The sequence below is a fragment of the Protomyctophum bolini genome (genome assembly GCF_963924005.1).
Source record: "Protomyctophum bolini genome assembly, chromosome: 2".
Classification (NCBI taxonomy): Eukaryota; Metazoa; Chordata; class Actinopteri; order Myctophiformes; family Myctophidae; genus Protomyctophum; species Protomyctophum bolini.
The window spans coordinates 49,845,307-49,851,597 of record NC_137863.1 but is presented as its reverse complement, the minus strand read 5'-3'; the positions used below and the strand labels follow the sequence as shown (position 1 = coordinate 49,851,597).

Genomic DNA, 6,291 nt, shown 5'->3' with positions numbered 1-6,291 from the left:
ATGACAATCGTCGATAAATAAATAATAAGAAGACTGGAGAGGATAGAAACCATTTAAATAAATGTGGGGTCTAAGGTCCCGACTCCGAGTATCCCCTTTGGCAGGCTTTTTGCAACTTGCCTATACATAGGAGGAGCTAGCGCCCCTCAAAAACCCATTATTTGATAACTTCTCATTGTGCTTCTAAAATAATTTGTGTGCTACTAGATTTTTCAACTTAGTAGCACACGTGCTACTTGAAAAATGTTAGGCGCCTGTCACACCTATCAGACAAGCGTCTTATCAATGTTTTATCGTTTCATCTGTCTTGTCGTTTGTCGCATCAATTGACCACAATGCTTTGCGGAATCTGGAGAAGCGTCTGACTGCAGGGCAGGATTGATCGATCAAGAAGTCTCTGCGAGGGCGGGGGCATTGACCAGGAAGTAGTTATGTCCGCATGCCATGTCCTTATTATAAGCGACTTGTATTATTATCGTTATTTGTATTATTATTAATATTATTATTAATTTAATATGCTGCTATGCTTCTAGCTCTGCTATTTTCAAACAGTTGATGAACATTAGATTTAAATGAGCTAATCTGTTGCAATTTGTTGAGTGGCTTCTTTTCAACATTTCTGTTGCAAAATCTGGCACCACTTACACTATTGGGTTACTTATATTACAGCCCGTTTGCTGCAGTTCTTTCCACTTTCCAGACTCTTCTCGTTCTTCCTCCGCAAGGTACGTAAACCAGCAAGACAATATTAATATTATAAGTATAACTTAATATAAATGTAAACGTTCTGCAGTGCAAACTATAGCCTTATGAACAGGAGTTAATGAGTTTGTTTTTCTTTTCTTTCTTGCCTGCTCGAGTAGCTTAGCCTCTTAGCTAAATACCGGACAGATACAAAGGATACACCGGTAGCTAACACTCGAGTAATAACACAACAAGCAATATTCCGATTCTAACTTATGAAGCTAAACTACCATTAATGCACCTAGCGTTAGGAGTTAAACGGGTTCGTTTTCCCCCTTATATTCTGTTTTTGTAACATGCACTTGCATTATTTTGTTAGCTGTTATGTTCCATGAAATTAGTTAATGACACAGGAAAACTCTTCACATAGAGCATGTCTGACATAAATATGAAATAATTTCTTAAACATGTAGCCAAAGTGTTAGGTTATTCATTAGCAGCAGCTAGCATGGCTGCATACAACATACATCCCTGCTTCTGGTGACATATTATTTTAATTTGTGAGGTCTGTTAAATGATGGATCATTTTTATTAGTTTAATACTTAAAAAAAAGATTACGGTTATTGTTACAGCATAGGCAAATTGACAGATCTATGGCCTTTATGCCTGTCTACAGATGTAGATTATCTGCTCTGCAAATTCAGTGTAATTGTTAAAATTGTCTTGTTTATTTTTATTAACAGATGCATCGTTCCATATTGACCACCAATGAGTCTGTACAGCTCAAACAATGTACAACCTGCTGTACACTGTACCACTGCTCATATTAAAACTGCAATCGCTTTTGAAGGTATGTATAAGCTTGTTTTTTATTTTTAGGATGTATGTCTGGATGTACTGTAGAGAGGAGGCATTTTCATTATCTTTCAAATTGACATTGGGACTTATTCAGACTGTTGGCCTTGGCCAGGCAGGGTGTGTTATTCATGCACTCATTTCACCCAGGTTCCATCTCTGCAACGCATGCAATTTGTGTGTTCAGTCAGTGAGTCAGTCTAGTGACTGCCAGTGGTCTATGAAGGATGGATTTCCCCTTAAGTACATTTGAAATGTAAGAATGAGTTGGTGCTGTGTGTGTATAATATATACTGTATATTAATTTGTCATATTGTATGTCTCCCCTCCCTCTAGATCTGCGCATCATTAGATGCTGTCTTAACTGCAGATCAGACACATCTCAGGCACACTATCATTGTCCCTGCGGTGTAAGAACACCCTTTTAAGGGCTGATGCGATGAGAAAACACCTGCCGAAGTGCAAACTCTATTCAGGTCAGCTGTCCAGCCCTCCTCAGTCTGCCAGCCCTGCGATGCACAGTGGTCAGTCTGCCAGCCCCGCGATGCACAGTGTTCAGGCGCCCAGCCCTTCTGAGCCCTCTACCCATTCCAGATGCCCGTACTGCTCTGCTTGGCTGCGGAGTGCATCCAAGCAAATGTACACAATGTTAAGGATGTTTACTTTGTAAAATGCTTTATCTGGGCTGAATTTGTTCTTTTGCCCACCTCTGGTGTATTATCAAACATTTGCAATGCGACTGTGTGGTAAACCCTTAATATAAACATAGATAACGTGGTTGTAATTGATACACATTCATTTGATTACAAAGTTGTATTCTTTAAGCAATAAAGAAAAGGATAAAAGGTTTTCACTATGTTGTGGCTCTATTGTTGTTTCCAAACACATGCAGTGTTGCAGGCTTTCTGCTTGTTTTATTGAATTGCCACTTCTCCCAGGTCCATGTACTGCTCTGGAAGTCCATGTTGGTACCTCCCAGGTGGGTGGATGCTGCTATGACACGTGTAATATGATACCATGAACTATGATAAGTGTAATAGTATAGTGTAGTGTAACGGTGTAGTAAGTGTTTATGAAGATGTAGAAACCATTTAGACGTTACTTTGAATCACAAAATATGTATTGTATACAGAGTTTCCATAATTGTGCCCACAGATTAAAGCACTGTCACACTATTCATTGGTTTATACAAGTCTTATAGTCTGACATCCAGGAGTGATCAAATGTGATAGCAGTTGCCAGTTTCAGAAGAGAAGCAGAGTGAGTATACATACTGTTTTGGGGTAATAGTCTGAATATGCAAAACCACAATACCACAGTGTCGTAGGGTTAGTGGGTAATATTTATACATTATGGATAATTAGTATGGACTTATTTGGCTCAACTGCTGTCATACCTCACATGGTAGTGATATTGTTGGAGCGCAGAGTGAAGGTGACTGCATATCTTTTACACCTACTGCAGCAAGTGTAGGCTATATGTTACTACTCCTTAGTCCTTAAGGACGCGTCGCTCGAATGCCAAATGTACCGCCAGCGCAAGTGGGAACCGCATCGGAGATGTAGGCTACCCAGCCAGCCCACCACCACCACTCCTCCAGTGCCAGCCACATGGGCTACGGTTTTAGCTGCACATTCATATATTGACAGTTGAGTTGAGTTGACAGCCTATCCACTAGCCTAGCGACTAGCGACTGTGAGGCAATCTAAATAGACTGTCGAACGTGCATGGTCAGTTGATCACGGTGTCACGGACAGACAGACAGGCAGACAGGACAGGATCAGGATCGAGGAGCAGCACCTGTGCAAAACAGCAGCGTGTGTGTGTGTGTGTGTGTGTGTGTGCGTGTGTACACGATAAATATCTAGTACATTTGTATATTCACGTACAGTCGTACAAGTAGGCTACACAGCATAGGCACTCAGATCATAACACAGGGCAGAATCATATAAGCATTAGGAGTGAATGATAAAATGCATGCACCTTGAATTATAACGTTTGTTTTAATTTTCTGTTCGGCCACGACGGGCAGGGATTATATTTTCCTGTTGAATTGCTTACTGGAACAGACCAAACTACTTTACTGAACAATAAAATCATTTTCGTTACGAAAGCGCATAGGCTCGTTCCTCTTCCGTGTCTGCAGCACTCTGCAGAAAAAAAAACAACAGAGTGTGAAAAGACCGCCCAGTGTAGCGTAACAAACGGACCTTCTCTCCTATTGGTTGGCGGGTAAACCCAACCCTTTTTGTCTTGTCTGAGGTGCCGCCTTGTTCTTCAGCTTGTGGCCTACAAAATGTTTTGTGTCTTGTGTCTTGCCCCCCCCCCCCCCCCCCATGAAACACGTTTGTCTGATGAGACCACGTGACTCCCATTAGAAATGCATTGGGAGCTGTCTTGTCTGATGCTTTTCATCAGACAACCATAAGACGCTTGTCTGATAGATGTGACTGCGGCCTTAAGCGTCGAGCCCTGATGAGCGGTAACACCTGTGAAGGAAGTAGGAAAAGTTATTTCCAAAACGGCGTGTGTGCATAGAGCCCATATTGGCTTCAGCTGTCTGATCTGATCATCTGAGGGCTGAGGGACAGCAGACAGTTGACCTTTGTGAGGAGCTAATGGAGCCGCTGGCTGTCGACTCATTCTGCCTTTCTGCCCCCTCATCCCATTTCTTTGTCTCCTTTTCTTTCTGTCTCTCTCTTTACATGTCTTGTGCGCTCCATTGTTGTCTCTCTGTGACCAGATTTAAATATGGTTTTCCTGTATGAATGCTTTTAGTATAATGATGTTTGGTACGTAAGGAACTGATTGAAAGACTATCTGGGATGTCACAACAAAACCTCAGCCAGGGCTCGACGCTTAGCATTTTTCCAAGTAGCACGTGTGCTACAAATTATTTTAGGGGCACGATGAAAAGTTATCACGTTTGTGAGTGGCGTGTTTATACAGCTTTAGTCCCCACTCCCCACACATCTAAAGATTTGCCATTGACAATGAAAGGGGAATTCAGGTCAAATGTCTGCTAAATCTTGTCCCCACACACGTCTTAATATTTGCCATTGTCAATGAACGGAGAAATTTGGTCAAAATTCCGCTAAATATGACGTAAATTAAACATCAAAACATTAAATGCCATTGACATTGAAAGGAAAATTTACAAACGAGCAAATCAGCTAACCAATCACAGGCATTCTGATTGGCCAGTATGAGATGATTCATGATGATGTATGATGATAAGAGTGCCCCTCACTTCACACGGGTGTGATTTTTATTTAATAAAGTGATAAGAGGTAGGGGCGGGCTATATGGCAAAATATTATATAACAATATATTTTCAGCAATTATCAAAATATTGATATTCATCAGGATATAATTCGTTTTTATGCTGATAGACTATTTGTTTTTTTAGATAGATAGATAGATAGATAGATAGATAGATAGATAGATAGATAGATAGATAGATAGATAGATAGATAGATAGATAATCAATTCAATTCTATGTTGCTCATGGATGGATAGACAGACTATCCGTTTTTATCCTGCTGTTCTATCATGTGATATTCGGTGCAGGGCAAGATGCTCGATTGTGAATTAAATTGTAACATTCTCCTTGGCTTTGACTGCTTCAGACAGAACATCTGACACACAGCTACAGTAGACTATTAACTTACTAAGCTGGTGGTGGTGGGGCCACTGGGGGGGACAGTTTGGGACTTTGGGTGTTGGGTGAAATCACCCCTCGGCTGCCTACTGTTGCTCGTTAAGCAGGTCGCACAATGGATGGACCACTGATATTTATCCAGCCAGGTCTTTATCACGATTGAACGGTCAAATTATGTATTCGCACCAGTGCTACAAAATTAATTCTACAACTCGCACAGTGTTATTTTTAGTAGCAAATGCGACTACCTAGTCGCACTGTCGAGCCCAGCTGACCTCAGCTATTGAATCTGGTGAAATCTTTGAAGAATGCCTGGGAAAGGTGATAGTGTTGTTCTACTATTCGGCTATTTAAACAGAGCAGCTGATGAAAAACTGGTAAAATTATGTTGTATGTATGTTAGTATCCCACTGTGGATCTGATAGACAGGGTTTAGAAGTGACATATTAGATATACCATGTCTGGGCTGACAGCAAAACAGCAGGTATCCAGTAAGAGATGAATCTGCGGTGTGGGGGGCAAGGCAATAACTCTTTATTACAGGCCTTAGAGGGGATTCCTCAGCAAGATGTGTGAGAGCAAAAGCGAGTTGTTTTACAGTTCAGTGCAGTGACTTCGCTTGCAGGGTTGCAAATGACACACTCAAATAATGAACCTTAATCATCATTTTTCGACCGCGGTCGGTAATGAACCTTACCGCGGTCGGTAATGAACCTTACTGTGACATGTGTATAGTTGACATGTGTATAGCATGTCCTGTCTGAGACGAACACATCCATTTATCAGGTGTTCATGTGGAACCCTATTATTTGACAGTGCTGCTGTGGAAAGCAATTGTTTGTGGAGCGTTGTGTGACCGAAGTTACAACGTTGGTCGGCAAGTTGGCCTAACAATCAGCTAGTGCAATCATTTCTCTGTTGTCGATCCTAATTTCCGAGCTTTTGTTATCTAGCGAACCGGACACATATCCACAGTGTGTGACAGTGAGTGTATAAAGATTACAACCTATTCTACCATAATCTTTTCAATTTACAAGCACTGTACCATAATCCTTTCAATGAAAAAATAGATACAGTGTGTAAGCAAAGA

The 6,291-nt window shown here is 41.1% G+C and overlaps 1 long non-coding RNA gene across 1 annotated transcript; it reads left to right on the top strand.

Moving 5' to 3' along the window:
- Positions 1-590: 590 nt before the first annotated feature.
- On the top strand, positions 591-2,389 carry LOC308324225. The gene is made up of 3 exons (XR_013964900.1): positions 591-725; positions 1,429-1,535; positions 1,877-2,389. It is a non-coding gene; the product is annotated as an uncharacterized lncRNA (long non-coding RNA).
- Positions 2,390-6,291: the final 3,902 nt, after the last annotated feature.